The following is a 19,091-nucleotide window of genomic DNA, read 5'->3' on the forward strand; positions in this document are numbered from 1 at the left end:
TCGGCCGACTTGCAGGCATGCACATTATTGTACATGTGTACCATCCGGCCAATTGGTGCTGCAACAGCACGCCTCTGAAAAATCAGGATGAGAGGCAAGGCACAACGAAGATGGATCCTATGGGCACCATTCGGCCGGTCAGTGCAGCAGTAGCACGTTTATATATATATATATATATATATATATATATATATATATATATATATATACGGTACACGATCAGTGCGGCAGTAGCACGTTTGTATATACACACAACACACGATCAGTGCAGCAGATGCACGTAGCAGGACGAGAGACAAAAAAGCGAAGGTATTTTTTGTGGGCCACAGTTCACATCTAAGCTATATGTGAAAGATGAACCTGATTCAGAATGATAAGATTAGCCCGCGTTTGGGCCGAAGCCAAGATACATGCCGCTGGGCTGTGCTGAATCATATCAACACCGACAAACCGATCCAGGATTCCTCCCACAGAACGTAAGTTAAGTATGTACAGAACCCGCTAAGGAAGGCAGAAACCTAAAAAAACGTGTTTAAGAACGTTTCGGTTATTGACCGATCAACAAAAAATACTGGCACGTCAACAACAAAAATGTTGCGAACATCAGCACCTGGTCAGTAGAGCAAATTATTTTCCTTGGAAGTCGGTGCACCTTATATTCCCTCTGGAACATTAAACAGGGAACCCAATGTACAACATAGGATAACACAATCCATTCAAAACGGGCCGTTTTTCACGTTGAGGACGGTCTAATAATGCATCGTTCTGCGCCTAGTCAACGGTCATGAGTTCCGCTAATCTTCAGACAAGCCGCCCTTGTCACTGGCAGACTGTCTTGCCACCCCATCCGACATATAGAAAACCCCTTCTGGCAGCATTCTCTGTCTGTTCTAATCACCAAACCTGATGTTCGGTAACATGCGTCTAAATCTCCACACAATCCTCTTTAACCCAACCGGCATCAAACTAGCCTTCGGCCCACACATTGCCTAGGTCTTGCGCCACTGGCCGCCTGTCCTGGTCGGCAAACTCGCCCCCGGCAGCCAGGTCGGCGACGTCCAGCCAGACCCTGAGGTGACCGGCCGGACCGGCGGCGCGCGGGGTCTCCCTGAGCGTGCGCGGCACCGTCAGGGGCGCGCACTCCAGGGAGCAGTGGACCGCCTGGTAGATGCGTGACGGTCGCCGTCAGCGGCAGGTGGCAACGACTGGAGCACGCCACGGCCTCCTCCGGGCGGCCGCACTGGGAGGCGGGCCGCCGCCGGTCTCGCTGCCATTCCGGGAGTGCTGCGGGTGTGGCCGGCTGCTTCACCGGCGGCCGCAGCTGTGCTCAGTCAGCGCGTCGACGAGCTCTTCACTGACACCGCGCCGCAGAGCCCTGGCGTTGGAGCTAACGGCGCTGTGCTCCGGCAGACAGAGGACAGCGGCCAGCAGCGGCCACCGCGGCGAGCAGCGGCCACCGACGGTCAGCGACGTGACGTGGCGGCTACTCCATAGACAGAGGGAGCGGCCAGCAGCGGCCACCGCCGGCCGGAGGCGTGACGTGGCTGTACTCCGACAGACAGAGGACAGCGGCCAGCACGGCCACACCCCGGAAGGAGGGTGACGCGCGCTAAACTCCGACAGACAGAGGAGAGCGGCCAGCAGCGGCCACCGCCGGCCGGAGGCGTGACGTGGCTGTACTCCGACAGACAGAGGACAGCGGCCAGCAGCGGCCACCGCCGGTCGGAGACGTGACGTGGCTAAACTCCGACAGACAGAGGGGAGCGGCCAGCAGCAGCCACCGCCGGCCGGAGGCGTGACGTGGCTGTACTCCGACAGACAGAGGACAGCGGCCAGCAGCGGCCACCGCCGGTCGGAGGCGTGACGTGGCTGTACTCCGACAGACAGAGGACAGCGGCCAGCAGCGGCCACCGCCGGCCGGAGGCGTGACGCGGCTAAACTCCGACAGACAGAGGAGACGGCCAGCAGCGGCCCACCGGCCGGACGGGACGTGACGTGGCTACTCCGACAGACAGAGGAGCGGCCAGCAGCGGCCACCGCCGGCCGGAGGCGTGACGCGGCTAAACTCCGACAGACAGAGGAGAGCGGCCAGCAGCGGCCACCGCCGGCCGGAGGCGTGACGTGGCTACTCCGACAGACAGAGGGAGCGGCCAGCAGCGGCCACCGCCGGCCGGAGGCGTGACGCGGCTAAACTCCGACAGACAGAGGACAGCGGCCAGCAGCGGCCACCGCCGGCCGGAGGCGTGACGTGGCTGTACTCCGACAGACAGAGGACAGCGGCCAGCAGCAGCCACCGCCGGTCGGAGACGTGACGCGATGTGATTCTACGGCGTTCAGGTGTACTGCACCGCGCGGTGAGCTGGAAGCGGTTTCGGGCTAGGATGGGGAGTGAGACATATTCACCGAAAAACATGCAGCAGTGAAAAGCTCACTTCTGAAACGGTAGAGCTTAAGTCAGTGCGAGACATCTCATCGAGCTAAGGCATGCATTTTTATTTGACAGGAAAGTAACTTCATTGGTTTAACAACAGTTGTTTAAATTTTCTCATATCTTAGGCTGCTACAGCGGCACAATATAATGGTACTCTCATCAAAGTGTGATGAGCACCAAAAATTACGTAATACTAATGCTTCGACTCCAGTGCTACGGTTTGCATTCACCTTCCAAATACATTTTTGGCTGAGAACGCGCTTTCAAATCAAATTGCAATCTATTGCTTTTCAGTGTCAAAGATCCATTCAAAGCTCTTTCACTGACCCCGTTTAGTTCCCGGCAGAAAGCAGCCCTATCAATCCATCCATTGTCATTGAAGATCCTAATAACCCGGGTGCAGATTGAGCGAAACCAGTGGACTGTTCCTGATAACAGCATCGAGCCGCGAGCTCAGCGTCTTGCAGTCATATCTGACTGGCTACAGAATGGATGTTTTCGAGCGTCAACAGATCACATTATGATCTGTTGGCGTGCAATAGTTACGTGTCATATAAGACGAGTGGGGCCGAGCACTCCTGGTGCGTCAGCCTCGCCTTGTCCTGGTATGTATGTCCGTCACAGATCAGCGACTGGAAGCGAAATTATGCTGTGTGCCTATGTGACATATGCAAGTAGCCCAGAGTGGGCTCCAGCAAAGACATTCGATGTTGCCTAATTAAAAACTGGTGATGTGTATTGAAACATTCGATACTGGTTGCCAAGGCATTTCTTTTAAGCTCACCTTTAAGCACTCCAGTCAGCATGTAGGCCAGGTGGCGGGCGACCGCCGCTACATGGTTGCGTGGTATATCCTCATCTGTGGAAGGATGCGCACGGAGTCGGGCCGGCGGGTGTATTGTGAAATGCGTGCATCCAAGGTTTTCAATATTGTTGAATTATTATGTTACATACATATTTACAGTATTACATAATATTACACGCACATACAGCATTACAAAATATTGGAATATTAATATTCCAATACCATGGCTGCTCGCTAACTAAGCATTAGCGCGTTGAAGTATGCCTCGCATGATGGCTTTGATGAATACAAACAGAATGGTCAGCTTGCTCACGCTCAATGCTCTACTATACGACGCATTCTGTCGGCCAAAGCACCAAAACGTGAGCATTCTTTTATTTCTCAAATAGCTCATGTTCTTTCTCTCCGTCCCTCCCATTCTCCCCTTCACTCGCAGCATGGACGTAACAACTTACCTTCTGACCCGCGACAGGTCATTGCACATGCTATAAGATCATGCTACGGCTGACATCTTATTCTCAGCAAACACAAACAAGGAACGCGCGTTCACACGATCAACAATTGGACTCAGTGACCGATCGTAGTAGCGATCGATCGCTTGTTGAGATCGATTGCTCACTGCAGCGTTCGGACCATGGACACTGACAGATCCAGGAAAGGCATCGGGTTCATAATCCCCTGAAATAACTAAAATTGTTTAAGAATCGACACAGCTGTGGCAATGACTAAGCAACTGCTGCAAAACGCAGAGTTTTTAAATCAGTACGCCGGGCGAAAAGAAGAGAACACAATGCAATCTTAGAATTTGTAGGACTCGTCAAATTTGGCCTGAAACATCCCGGCATTTTATCGTCTCATACCCATCATTGGCTGTATCGTGATGTTACTGGCGTGCGCCTGAGTTCGCCCCTGCTCGCGCCGCCAGTGTTGCTGCACCTCAAGTACGCCGCTGCCCCGATCGGCGGTGTACTGCCTGGGGCGCCGCCCGCCGGGGTCGGCGCCGCCTGCTCGCCCCGCGTGTTAAGACAGTTACCGTATCGCAGCGCTCGTGTCTGGTCTGAATGACCGTGGTGTGACTGAAGGAAGCGCGAGCAGATAGAACACGTAAGACTTGAATATTGCCATGGAGCGATTTATGTGAGGCTTCGGAGATGTAGTTTGACCTAAACATCAATTTTATGCGTTGGCTTTCCCAGTTGAGCCGCTGGGTTGTAGTGACTGGTCAGCAGCTTTCTATTTTAGGGCCTGCTGCTGCCAGCTCAGCCAGCGATCCGTGCACTTCTTTGATGAGGGGGAGAAGTGGAGCGAGACCTGGCTTTCTCTTATGAAAGCTTCTTTCATAGTACAATCCCGGTCGCCGTTTCTCGAGCAATCGTGCTTTCCCCCAAAACGGCCTTCTACAACAAATTTTGACGCTTTACCGACTCTCTCGGTGTCAGCCTGAAACCGGTCCCGCACTAGGCGTATTTCGACCTATTCGGCGGTATCCGGAATATTTGCGCAGAGATCTGCCTCAGACCGCATGGAAGATAAAAGCACCGCGTCCGGCAGCCAGCGGACGGCGCCACTGCGTGTGGGCAGCCACGCGTCTCCGAACCACTCCCACTCCGCCGCCACTCCACGTTTAAACTCCCGGAACAGTCACGGGAGGCGCACCCACCGTGGCCGTAGGCACGAGGTTCTGCAAGGTCTGGGGAGAGTCAGGGTTCCGTCACACGGTCGCGTCACGAGGTCAGCTACTTTGACCTTAGCGTGAATCTCCAGGTCAGCTCAGTCGGATAGCGCGCGAGGTCAAAGTTCTCGGTCAAGAGTTTCTCGACGGCAGTTTGTCTTAGGTACTTCTCAAGACCTGGAAGTCCAGGGAGTGTCTGCGCAAGCTCACGCCGTCGGTCAGTCGCTTTCCCGTTCGACGTCGGTGGACGCGTCAGGCGAGTGTCTGCCTGAAGGGTGCTTGTGACACAGCTGTACCGGACTACCAGGACAAGTACCGCTGGCAACGACGGGCCCGACCTCCTCCAGACGGCCCTTGAAGTCAGCGGCAGCCAGTTTAATCACCTTTTGTCGGAATCACTGCACCGCCACTTTGTGTGGTGTTGCAACGGGGTGCACGCTGTGAAACAATAATCTGGAATTTTGCAGTTTTTAAATAATTACTTCTTGGGATGCTCACGGGCCTTGCGAGAATAATCAAGGCGGTGACGGAGCTCTATGATCCTTCTTCTTACTATATCTTTAAAGTAACACCCTGAAATTTCTTGCAACAATTTCAAAAATTCTGTACGAAGGAACCAGAACTCCCTATGCGGTTCTAGGACCATCCCAATGTTCTCTTGGGGTTTCTTTGCCTATATGGGTCTAAATTACATTTAGTCAGACATTATTGGCCCTAATCTGGATTTAACAAAACTAATTTTACCAACGCTTAATTCACACGATGCGATCGTTTTATCAGCACCAATAATCCTTTTATCAACGCTTAATTCACACAGTGCATTCATATCATCATCAAACATTATTTTATCAACGCTTAATTCACACAATGCATTTATTTTATCAGCATCAACATCCATTTAATTCACACAATTACAAGTTTCCAAGCCTGATCATGGGGACAACACAAAACATCAAGATGCACATGGGTCTTCCACTGCCACAAAAAGCTTACCCGATGTCTTCTCAAACTTGCCACTCCAAGTTCATATGGAGCCTAAAACTCGCCGGTGGCGGACCCTTTCACGGCGAATATCGACGTGAAAGGCCATCCTTCTAAGCTGCCTGCGCGCCGAGGGCGCTGAACTTCAAAGTACGCACGCTAAGACGGGCAATTTAAGTGTAACAGTGAAAATCACGAGCACACTTTCTCAACTAAACTACATGAAACAACCTAAACAGCAGTGAAACAATACAACACGTACCGTTCTTGGAATCAACGCCCGTCGGAAATCAATCGATGCAGATATTGCTAGAGACCAACGGCAGGCCCGCTCTAATGTGATATGAAAAGCGCATGGAGAGGCTGATTTTTACAGCGCTTATTCGCCAATCACTGCGCATTTCCTTTTGCGCTTCTTGCCACGCCTTTTTATTTAAGTCCCGTTCGATCTGTCGTCAGCACGATTGCCAGCTGGAATGCGTGACGTTATGCGTGCTTACGGAGTGTGGTGATGTGTGGGAATACCATGGGTTTCTGTAATACCATAGTGTGCGTGTTTCGACGCCAAAAACGTGTTCCTAGCTGTTCTGTTTTCGGAGCAGTGGCCTTTTTAGGAACACCGCACGGGATCTACGGCCGGCGTGGCTGCCGGGCCGCAACCGGCGGTGCAGATTGCCATCCGGTCGCGCGGCACCCGCGCGGCGGCAACGCCCGCGGCGGGCCAACATTGCTACAATAAAGGGGCCATTTATCATAAACATCGCATAAAACACTTAAAATATTTGTACTTTTTAATATTTGCCTTTGGTTTTTGCTTTTAAATATATTGCCAAAAATATTTAATATAATAAAAGACAATATTTAACATTGAATATTATAAATAATGCAATATTTAAATATTTCAAAATATTTGCCATTGTACTTTGAAACAGAAAAGAAATACGCCTGTTTATGTTTCGCATCCTCACAAGGCATCGTATAACAGGCATGATGTAAGGCTGAAAAATGCGTTTTTCTGGAAAATTAAACCGTTGGCCTGTCATCATGGGGTCAATTATTGAACTAACAACATGTCAGCTAGTACCAATCGCGAGATCTTGTTGAGAGCAGCCCACTGGCGGACCAAACCACTGCGTTATATCTTCACTACTTTGGAAACACCAGGGCATCGGGGCCGCAACAACCCCCTCCCTCTTTCAGTCCGCGTTATGAGAAACGATGAATCTGGGCACGGGTTAAGGAGCCAGATTAGACCATTTGCATTTTGTGGTAGCCAGGTGTAAGCTTGTTTAACCTCTGGTCGACAGAAGGCCCAAGACCATCCAAAGAAGGCCCTGTCAAATGCATAGGAGGCCCCATGAAAAGTACAGGAAACTTCACCACTCTGAGACGTTGACTCGATGAAAGGTTGATAAGACTAGATGCCCCACCGGCTCAAGGAAAAGTTTTATTCATTTATACACACACATGGTAAGCCTTTTGAAAGCGGTAGAAACCCGAGGGAAAACTGCTGCTAAGGGCTGGGATAGCAGGCCTCATTTCTGTTTAGGGGACCCCTGAATCTGCTTGCTAACATTGGAAAAGTCGGTGGCGCCGTTCCTGCCCGAATTCATATCAGCCCGCAAACAGCACACACAATGTGCAGCTTCACATGCCTGAACATAACTGGGCACACTGCGTACTGAGAGCCGATACGCCACTGATTTGTGTCGTCTGGTGACATCGAACAGGTGACTGTGCAGCTACCTGACACGGAACCTGGCTACCTGACCGACTGAGACTCTCGCGAGGTTCACAATGCACGCGAATCCCAACTGTCTGTCATCCGTACAAATCGAGGAGTAGTGCAGGGTGGTTACACGGTGGGCGGTGGGAGCTTGTTTCATCGCGAAACCTGTGTCAGCTGAGCACTGAAAATCGTGCGAAAAACCGACGTCATGAAACCAAGGCAACAGTTCATAGGCCCGAGTGTAATGGTAAGCGTGTATATAATGCACATCCGCTGACTCCCATTATATTCAACGACGACGTCAGCTGGACCAGGCAGTGACGCGGTAAGAAAGTTACGAACCAGAGGACCACACAAATTCAGCAGCACAAATTTGCGTCGTTAGTGGGGCACTTCTCGCTTTATCAGAAGGTAAATTGCTTGAGCCACCAAGCCACTCCGCGGGCCGTTTCATCATGCTGAAACATGACAAGTCTGGTGAGCCCTATTTAAATGTCAACCGTTTTCAAGAGAACACAATTATCTCGACGTCTCGATTGTTACCGAGTTCCTAGGCCTGCGTCCGCAGAGATCTTACCTATGACTCAGCTGAGACAAAAATGTGGTCTCTTGAAAGCAATTACGGCAAGGTGATAGAGCACCATCTCACCGCGGACGGCGTTAACACGGCCAGCCCCACGCCCTCATCACCGAACACTAATGACGCGACTTCCGACGCTAATTGTCTGCAGCAGGACGCGCGCTCGGTCAGCACCTGCGTCGACACAACAGCTCGTCCATCCGCTGTGTGGCATGCTTTGACGATTTATGATTTTGTGGTAAACAAAGTTGTGTTAACAACGAGATGATTGACGATGTGCGAATGTGGTTGCGTTGTTGCCATGCTTTGTTGTCATTCCTTTCGACACGCACTTTGGCTTTCGGAATGGGAGTATCACGTGGTCCAGAGTGACGCACCGGTTCAAACTTCAACCAATGCGCTTCTCGATAACAGGCCCTTGCCGCCCGCTGAGCCAGTCATAAATGTTCTTTTCTTCGTATCATCAGAGGCATCACGGCGGCTGCCATGGCAACGGTGGTCGCGACTGCAGGAAACAACCGTGATGCTGTTACAAAGTGTTGGCGTAATTTGAGCTAGAAATAATTACAATTGATATCTTATGTCTTGACGCCGCTACAGTGCCACTACCCAGTGCCTTTATAAGGCGCACTTAATCCTGACGGTTCACCAGAGTATGTTTTTGACACATGGCCCGCAGGCGGACTTCTCCCTTTAACGCTTGCGCGGAAGGTAGTCCTTCTCTGTCCTTTGGTCGTCGAAGCGTTGAACTTTCAGTGTGACCCCGTGGCTTGATGTTGATAAATGATCTATTGAGATACATTTCCATGATCTCCATTGGGCTTTGGACGGGTGCCCATTAGTGGTCTCGTCCAATACGCAGAAATTGCTCCCAGCTAAGACAAATGTTCTGAGATTATTCAGCGTGCATCAGCGAGGTATGAATATTATTTCAACGTTTTCCGTCGCTGTTGAAGATTTCGCAAATGTGTCCAGTGACTCGTTGCACATAAGACTGCAACCACTGGAGATAAAAAGCGAAATACTTTCCATGCCATCTTTACGTGCGATTGCCCTAGGCTCATCGCGCTCTTTTAAGTTTGGTTTGTAACAGAACGTTTTCAACTTACAGGCAATGTTTTACATTTGAAGATATTGAAGAGAGGAGCAGATATGATGAAACAAACCAACTTACAACTATCGGTATCCTTCACATGGAAAAGATACCCTGGACCATACAATTTCTTTGTTCAGTAAATATGTTCCTCAGTAGACTTTCGTTTTATTAGGTCATCGTAACTCCGATAATATTGATTGGGAGGAAGGCGACGGCCAGCATATCTAGAAACCATGCTCAAGAACTCCAGCTATAAACAACTCTACAATTATACTTTCTCTTGGCCTTGATCGCCGCATGGCCGTGCTGACCGCAACCATGGACCTCGGCTTTAAAACACGTCACAGATTTGCTCAATCCCTTTGACTGGCGGATGGTTCCGCGGGAGAATTGAATTGGGTCAATAGATATGGGCACACACATCGGATTTTGTTTTTTTTCGGGCCACGCAGATTGAACGGGTACAAAACCGCTATAATTTCAGAGGATGCTAACTGGATTTACAAATCTCCCTGCAGCAATTATATCAAAGGTTCAGTCCTACAAATCTGTTGGTTCAAGCTATGGGTGGTTCAAAGATGTTCAATATGATTGATGTAAAAATGTCACTGAGTAGAATATTTCATGAGAAGCGGCTACTAACTAATACAACAGCAGGTCGATAGGTGGCTAGCAAGTAGGTACAATTTATACGGGTGGCAGGGTAAACCACGGCTGATGCTAGCAATGTCCCGAAAACGCGAAGTGAAAGACTGATGCACAGTCTTATCATTAGTGATCTGATAAATGACAATACGGTAACGTTGTATCATACGCATTCTTGATGAACATTCGCCTGGTGTTGCAAAAAGGTAAGAATTAGGGATCGGCATCCATTCTAGCATTTTGTTTTCAATGCTCTACTGTCAATGCCAGTAAACCTTGCATAATGCTACGAGGGAGAGGTATGCAACGTAAAATAAGTTAAAGACAATTTGTGAACTGAAAAGGTTAACTAAGTTAAGGTTAATCTGCTAAATTGCTAAAGATACTAAGGAAAGCGTGTTAATCCGTTAATTCCTTGACGTTTTAAAATCATTTCCAGTTCCTAACTTTTAACCTTCATACATCTTCAAGCGGTACAATTGACCGAATGGTATTTTTTGCTGTCCAGTCATTGTGATGCAAACCCTACGCCAAGCTAGTACTATGCGCGCATATTCCAGTTATGCTTTTGTCCAGACAGGTTGTAAACCAGGGCTGAGAATCTGCTGCGATTCGTGTTGGAATGCGAAAATGGTTACATTTGAATTGGAATTCGGATTCGTTTTTGTAATAAACCAACATAGATTTTAATATTACCAAATTCTTCCATGACAATTAATAAATTGTTCAGTCGCAGAACTTGCGCTCCTAAACAGATTTCACAGGTTTTTGCTTAAATGTGTTTAACATTTCTGCCAATGATACAAATTATTTCTAATTAAGCCAAAATCACAGAGGGAGGCATCGGTGCCAGCCTGTGTAGCTGCCGAAGTTTTGATTTTCGATGAGGCATGGGCCAAGCCACAAGCTTCTCCACATCACACTAAGTGCAAATTTCTGTGGTAAGGCATGTAACAAGATACGCACAGTACTGCACCACTCCCATAAATACTAGTTGTAATCAACAGACAAAAACATGAACCAGTGTTTTGTCCCAGATATATTCCAAAATGCACTCCCATGCAAGCCATGCAAATAATTATGTTCGTTAGCTGGTAGCAGCTGATACCTATAACCAGGCAGAGTGCTTCAAAGCGGCTATTTGATTTACAACCAGCCAGAATATTCACATGAAACTGGTTGAAAGTTAACAGTAAACTGTGCTGCGATATGACCACTTTGTTTATGATAACGTTATAAAAAAGCTGACTCAGATCCAGAAAAATCAGAAAACGGAATTAGCAGGGGACTGAGTTCTGCAGTGCCGGACCAGATTCGAGCATATTTTAAAGACCCAATCCGTGAATATATCCGGCATTTCGTTCTGTTCATTGTGTCCAATTCGCACCCAAAATATATGTTTGTTCTCAACACTTCAGTCACACAGGAAATGCAAATTAGTGCACATCCATCGATTGGGCCGACTAAAATCACCGCGCATGACCGCATTTTAACCAGCCAACATTCAAACAACGCTATTTGTTAGTAAACAATCGAATGTTGCATCAGTACACCTTCGCCATGACGAAGTTTCATAAATGGCAGAATTTCTGATGCATCAATCAAGCCAATTCATGTGGTGACCCAAGGCGTCCGTTTCCATTAGCGCGGTTTTCCAAGAAAAATACAAATAACTTGATAGCGCTCACGGCCACCTCACGCGTTTCAAGCGACACGATGTGCCTTGTTGGTAATTACTTCCGAAGGTGTTCTGCGAATTTTGACCATACTGACAACTGATACACTATACTAGGGTCATTTCGCGACAAATCGGCAGGAGGGCAACACGGTATCCCGCTCAAATTTGACAAAAATGCGTATGCGGTTTAATCACACGAACAAAATACGATCTTGCGAGTTTTAGAGCCGAGCAGCATACCGATTAGGAGCTAGGAGCAGATAAAAGTACGCAATGATGTCACGAACATTACTTTTCAACTTGCTCCATCATAGGCAGTCTCAGTCTGTAGTGTTTGGAATAATGTATCTGAAAGCTAAATGGGTATATTTTCTGCAATACGGGTGAATATAACGTCAAAGGAAAGATTCCAATTTTGGAGATATCGAAGCAAGCGTCATATATGACGAAATAAGCTCACGTATAAACCTTGGTATGATTTTAAGCGGAAAAGACTGCTCTAGGCACCACAATATCTCTGTTTAGTAAATATGTTCCTAAATACTTTATTGCTTGATCACGTCATCGTATTTTGCACAAAATTCATTGAGAACCAACTGACGGCCGCTATATCTGGATATCGTGCTCACGAACGCCAGAAATGAACGACTCGACAAATAGATTTTGCTTGGCCTTGGCCGCCGGATGGTAAATGGAACTGCATAGTTTGAATGACGCATCACAGCGTCGTGGGTGTCTGGGTGACCTTGAAATAGTCTATCTGAAATATTCTGCACATCTTCACGAAAGTGTGGCTCAGAAGCTGAAGGAGAGTTAAGGTCTTCAGACGGGCAGGGTTGTGAGCTGCAGCGTATGATCTTCAAGATTGCTATGTCAGTTGAAAACCCCATACGAATGTAGAACACTTCCTTTAAAGGACACCTAGATACTCATAGTGGCCTGGTTTTACGTTAATCCTCTTTTTTGAATGTACCTTTGTTTTTCTTTAGGCTGACATGTAACTCAAGACCAATTTATTGCTGTCCAGATTTTAAAAAAATATGTGATTCCTCTAGCTGAGGGTCTCAAACCCAGTTTGATCATGGCCGGATAATGCCCGGCGGCACGCCATGAGCCGACGGGCCGGTATCGGGTGACGAGGTGTGATCAGCTGACTGATTCGGGAACTGTGATCATGACCTTGAAACCATTCGTTTTATCCTTAAAATCAGTCGTTTTGACATTCTTCAGAAGCTATAGAACAATGTTTGAATGACGAGTGCTTGTTAACCGACCTTACTTACCTGACGTCCCCCACGAGTCGCGAAGATGGCAATGCTACGCACGCCATGACCTCACAGCACATCGATAACCATTATACGGAATTGTTTATATATATATATATATATATATATATATATATATATATAACATGCATGCATGCGTCAAAAACTATGCACACACACACACACACACACACACACATATATATATATATATATATATATATATATATATATATATATACACACATAGGTATGACCTTAAAACTTGCTGGGAGATGGCAGCAAAATCGGCAAAGAGTCCGTAGGAGAGTCTGCGAGTTGTCGCTCGTGAGAAAAGCCTGTGTGAACAATCAGCCCCCACAGAAGTACGTTAGTAGCACAACCCCTCCACGGCGCAATTTTTCTACGAGCCCATCGAGCTCACGTTTAAAACGCATGCTTTCCACAGGGCTGTGAACTGAATTCTATTACGCCAATTTCGATGAACCGGACACCACATGAAAATCGCTTTTGCAAAAATCTTGCGATCCATTGACCAATGTATGGCAGGAAAGTCAAATTTTCATAACGTACCGGGTCAAAAGTTTTCATGTACGATGCATCATGAATTTTCCGACTTTCGAGACGGGTTCTGTGGTCTCAGTAGCTCAAGCGGTAACATATCTGATCTTAAGCCGGAAGGCCCTGTGTGGAACCTGGGGCAGTATAAATTTTTCCTACCAGTTCCCTATGTAACATGCTGGATTTTTTTCCTAGCGGCCGATGTATCCTTTCAGTGTAATGCGGCGTAAAACTCCTTGAGAGTAAGTTGAAAAATATTCTGGACATTGCATTCACTTACATTTTAGATACATTAAACATTATTGTTTCTGTGCTACGCCACCTTCAGCTACCGACCACCAAATGCTAAGTATAAATTCTAAAGCACATCGCAGTTATACCTGATCAAGCAAAATTACAACTAAGCACGTCGCTCGTATCCAGATGCCTAAAAACTGGAAAACTGAAACGCAACTATTCTTGTCAAGCCTCTCATCGCCGAAAACTGCATAAAGCTGTCGAGAGTGCTGAGAGTGCTACGAATATGTTAGTTTTTAGAACACGCCCCGGTCTGGCTGCACTATACTGAGCATCGGGCAGCTCCAGTCGAGAATCTTCTCACCGTTCCAGGACGCCTCACTCGGCCCGCGACCTTACAACTACGACCTAAAATAGCAAAAGAGATCTATTTCAATTCTTTAAGGTCATACCCCCTTTCCTGCTACTGGTGCGATACTGTCCCTACCCCGATGGCGTCATATTTTTGAACGCTACCGTCTGATCATCTAGTGAGGAAATGATCGCCCTCCACTTAAAAAGGGTGTTAGTTTGAGACAAAGTGGCCTGGCCAATCTACTGCACTGGGTAAAAAATATAGACAATATCGCTGTCTTATGGAAATACGAATCGTCTTAAACTCAGGAACTTCCGGTATTTTTAGTACTTACACAAAAAACAACTTACCTTGAATATACGACGGGATACTAGTGGAAACATACCTAGCAATTACTAAAATGCATCATCAAATGATCCAATGTTTTCTGTAGCGCTCCTCAAACTTTTCAACTAATTATTCCCTTTTCAGTGAACGATGAAAGCCTGATATCACACATTAACGTTCCTAGCAACAGCAATGGGGAAATTACCTAACATCGCTTCATTAATGTTCGCAAACGTCTAGGTAAACCAAACCACCAAATAACTTCATTTCCTCTTGCTTTCCTGTTATGTTACTTTTTGCAATTCCGCTCAACTTAGACCATGGTTTATTTTCTCCTTTTATTTCCCACACACATTTCATTTCCGGCTGACTGAAACACAAACTAGACGGGAGGAACGAAACTTTGCAATTAAAGTTGACGCCGAACTCGTCTTCCATCCCATTGCTTACTACGGCACTGCAATCTGTCCACGCTGGTTTTCACTTGCTGAGCGACAATACCGGCGCTAATCTGAGCCGGGTTGCGCCGCAATCAATACGCATTTGTTCTTTACGTCACGCAGCTGGCGATGCTTTTGCTCTTTGTAGTTGTTGCGACCGCGTTCGAGACTCACAACGCCACCCAACGCAGTGCGATTGGAGAATTTGTCTGGACGCCGTGTCGAATCACAGCACCAGAACAGCCACGTTCAAACGCGATCTTGCTACTCCCAGTGGAAAACTGATTTTGCCGTCCGGGGCAGAGAGCGTCTCTCGCATTCGCCGTCGCATATGCGGATCACTGGGGCATGATTAATGAGGCCCTGAAATGGGATTACGATGCAGCTCGTTTGAAGTTTGATGTCACTATTTATTTGATGTCAGAAAACGATATACAATCACGCATAAAAGATTCCTAGAAATTGATGCATGTGCCTCATCATAAGCATGGGGAAAACGACATTAGCTCCCACGAAGTTTCCGTTTTAAGGTGAAATGGTCTTCAGACCGCCCCTTCTAGTTTCTGATTTACGCGTCCAGGAAGATGCGCAGACTATTTCGGGTAGACTATTCCAAGGTCACCCAGTGTTCCATGACGCCATAATAACGTCACGAAATCTTGTCATTTCGTTGACCGTGCGGCGACCAAGGCAAATAAAAATAAAATTGTCGAGTCGTTCATATCTGGCGTTCGTGAGCATTATTTCCAGATATAACGGCGGCCAGTTCGCCCTAAATCAATGGCGTCCAAGGCACGATGACAAAATCAAACAATGACGTATCAATAAACACGTTTAATAAACAGAAGAATTGACTGGCCTAGAGCACCCTTTCCAACTTGAATGCATATCGATAGTTACAAGTGAGCTTGTTTTATGCTATGTGATGCTGGCCCCAATATCTTCAAACGTCAAGCATTCCTTTTAACCTCTTCGCTGGCAGTGATTGGATTTTAAGGGTGCACCAATTACAGCGTTATTTGGGCAGTGCATAGCCCCATTCAGATACTACCATCGTGTGTCTAGCATTTCAAGTCCTACATAGGTATAGTTCTTTTTCACGTACGCCAATAGTTGTAAATGAGCTCATTCAACAAAACTTGATGCTTGCCTCAATATCTTCAACTGTGGAACATTCCATATAGATGAGGCAATAGTTAACGCCTTCTTCCTCGGTGAAAAACCAGGAAAATGGAGATATAGATGCGTCTTCTGTTGTTTGCTCCGGTAAAGGCATGTCGCCGAAATATCAACGCAACCATATCTTCATTTTCCTGGCTTTTCTCCGAGGAATAGAGCTTTTCTTTCCTCTGGGGTCTAAGGGTATTCTTCCTTTGGGTCTTTTAGTCTTCTGCTATTCGTTTCGATAAAGGCATGTTGCCCAACTATCAACGCATTCCTACCTCCATTCGGCTTGGTTTTTCTCCGAGGAATAAAGCTATTACTATTGTTTTTTTCTCCGCAGGTAATGTTCATCGCAAGTGCACTGAACAACCTACGCGTGTTGAAAATTCCCTTTGAGATGCGCCGGGGGTTGGAGGTGGGGGGGGGGGGAGGCGTTGAGCGCGACGCGCTCGGATGGGGCTGGGGTTTGGGGTCAATTTAACGTGCCGAGAGCTGAAACGAATTAGGAGAGCCAAAGGCAACAAACCCTCAGAGCAGGTAACTCTCTATTGGGCCTCATTGTATCTAATTTCAAGATTTATTGGTGGTGATGTTTGGGTGAAATAAAGTTAAGAGGTCAAACCCCAGACCGGTTTTCAGAATGCCTCCACGATCTCCTCATGCAACCACCTTTAACCTAGATACTTTTTGCAATCAAAAGTTTTATTACATTTAATCAGATCAGTAACCTTATTGGACATTCAGAAGGTGAAAAGGGTCAAAAGCCTCTGAGATCATTTTCATACTCGAATTTAAAATCATGTCAACAACTACGCTATGCTGCATTTTCCTCAAAGCAAAAGGCTGATTGGGGTCATTTTAGATTCGTGTTTAACCCAGTGTTTTTAGGTTATTTAGTAACCCTTGACCTTTATCTATGTATGTATGCATTTCATCTAAAATCCAGTCATCAGAGGGCTCCTCCGGATTGCCGTCCAGGACATAATGCCAAAAAGAAAATTGGGAAAAGCACATCACCCGATGTCTATGCAATTAAATACAAAACCAAATACACTGCTACCATAAAAAGCACTAAACATACAATGTATACGACTAAAAACCCCCGTCAAGCTGCTCCCGTCCTTCACGGCACGCTTGGAGGCGGACAGTGAGCGGCACTTAGTTACCAAGCGGTAGACCATTTCACGAGAACAACGCCCCGTATCGAAAGCGGTAAGCACAGCCGTCCTGCTTCGGTAGAGCGTGTGGCACGGTGTGGTACCGAGGACCTGGTGGTAAGCACAGCCGTCCTGCTTCGGTAGAGCGTGTGGCACGGTGCGGTACCGAGGACCTGGCACGGTGTGGTACCGAGGACTTGGCGGTAAACATGCCGTGTAATGCGGTGGCCCGTTCCAGCGTCATGGCCTTTGGTGACGCCCCACACCTCGACTGACCGCTCTATTTGGTCCCATCCCAGAGCCTGGAGTGCCGGCCCAATCCTGTTCTGACACTCTGCCCCTGTAACAACCCTGGTCGCAAAATTGATAACTTTCTGGATCCCGTACGGTCTATTTTTGGCGGCGTCTTCTCATACCGAAAGACAATACAGAATATAAGGGAATACATGGGTTTCCATGAAAGTTTCGATATGTGCTTGATGAAGTGATACTACAGACGAAAACAAGATATCAGAAGTGCATCGCATTTTCGACCACCTGACTGATGTGCGAATCCCAGGAAAGACCGGGGTCGATGACGACACCGAGCAGCCAGACCGAGCGAGGGGTTGTCATGTGAACGTTGGCGATAGCCAAAGGAAAGTTTTTTTGCCATTTTTTATTCTAACCTCTTCCAATAAGAAATCAGTTTTTGGATTCATTTTGAGAAAGTTAGAGCGGGATCATATGTCCATGGCCACCGAAGTATGTTCAGTTCGAATCTGGAGGGCAGTAAGATTTCGGTCATCTACCTTCGCGCGGTCTGGTAACTGGGTGTCGTCACCACACGCAATGAATCAACAGTTATACAGGTATCGCAGCAACTTAGTTGTCAAAAGACCGAACAGCATTTATCCGGCTATCGATCCTTGTGGTATGCTGTGTGTGACGGGCAGAGGGTCGCGCTTTCACCACTGATCGCTTAACTCGGTCCGGTGAGGTAGCTTTTGAACCGCGAAGAATCGGTTCCATACCATCCCAGCTTGTTGAAGAGGACGCCGTGGTCGACGTCTTTTTAACGAGTGAGAAGGCAGGGAAATGGACCGAAAATTAAACGAAATGTTCGCGTCACCAGATCTCACAATCGGCACAACATGTAACCGCCCTCCACGATTCTAGGAGCATACATGTCGTGGTGGATATTTGTATTTGTAGTTGTATTTATATTTGACATTAGCTGACACTCCACATACATACGTCTACGTGTCATTAGTCTAAAATATAAAACAGTGTCAAAAAAGAGCGGAAAGTGATAGGTATAAAAACACATAAATGCATGCACGCATAAACGGTGTGGCTCAACCCCGTTGCACAAAAAGGACCTGGCAGCGCGCTTAAAACTTGTTGAACTCAGTCGTTAAACATCCACAGGCAACTCATTAATGAGAGACACCGCTCGGTATGCAAGGGACAGCTGTCCTGCCGCCGTGCGCAACGCCGGGGGGCGCAGGTTTTGGTCCATTCTGGTAGTTCTGTCACTGGTCCGCGAGTCAATGCATGTTTGAAGCAAACATGCAAGACCCTCAGGTTCCCCTCGCTCGCGGGCTTTGTGCGCAGCGACAACAGTCTGTACGCCACACATTTGGCGAGGCGTGGCAAAGGGCAGGTCATCCCGCGCGCGAGACACGTGGTCATGCTTTCGTTGGCGAGTCACTACCCTGGTAGCGAAGTTAACTACTTTAAGCAGTCTGGCCTTTTTAACAGCGAACCCTGGCCATAAACCGAAACGCAGTATCTCACGCGTGAGATGACTAGACCCTGCATTATGGTCAGCAGCACTCGCTGCGTTGATGTTGGATGTGTTGATGAGTTGCAGCACGTGGGCCGTGAGAACAGCCGACAACGTTTTGCCACGCTCAGAGGGGCACAGCTAATTTGTTAAGCCAAAATGGCATGTTTGTTGGGGTCCCTGTGATCAATAATTTCGAA

The sequence above is a fragment of the Pollicipes pollicipes genome, unplaced genomic scaffold (genome assembly GCF_011947565.3).
Source record: "Pollicipes pollicipes isolate AB1234 unplaced genomic scaffold, Ppol_2.1 Scaffold_3087;HRSCAF=3621_pilon_pilon_pilon, whole genome shotgun sequence".
NCBI lineage: Eukaryota > Metazoa > Arthropoda > Thecostraca > Pollicipedomorpha > Pollicipedidae > Pollicipes > Pollicipes pollicipes.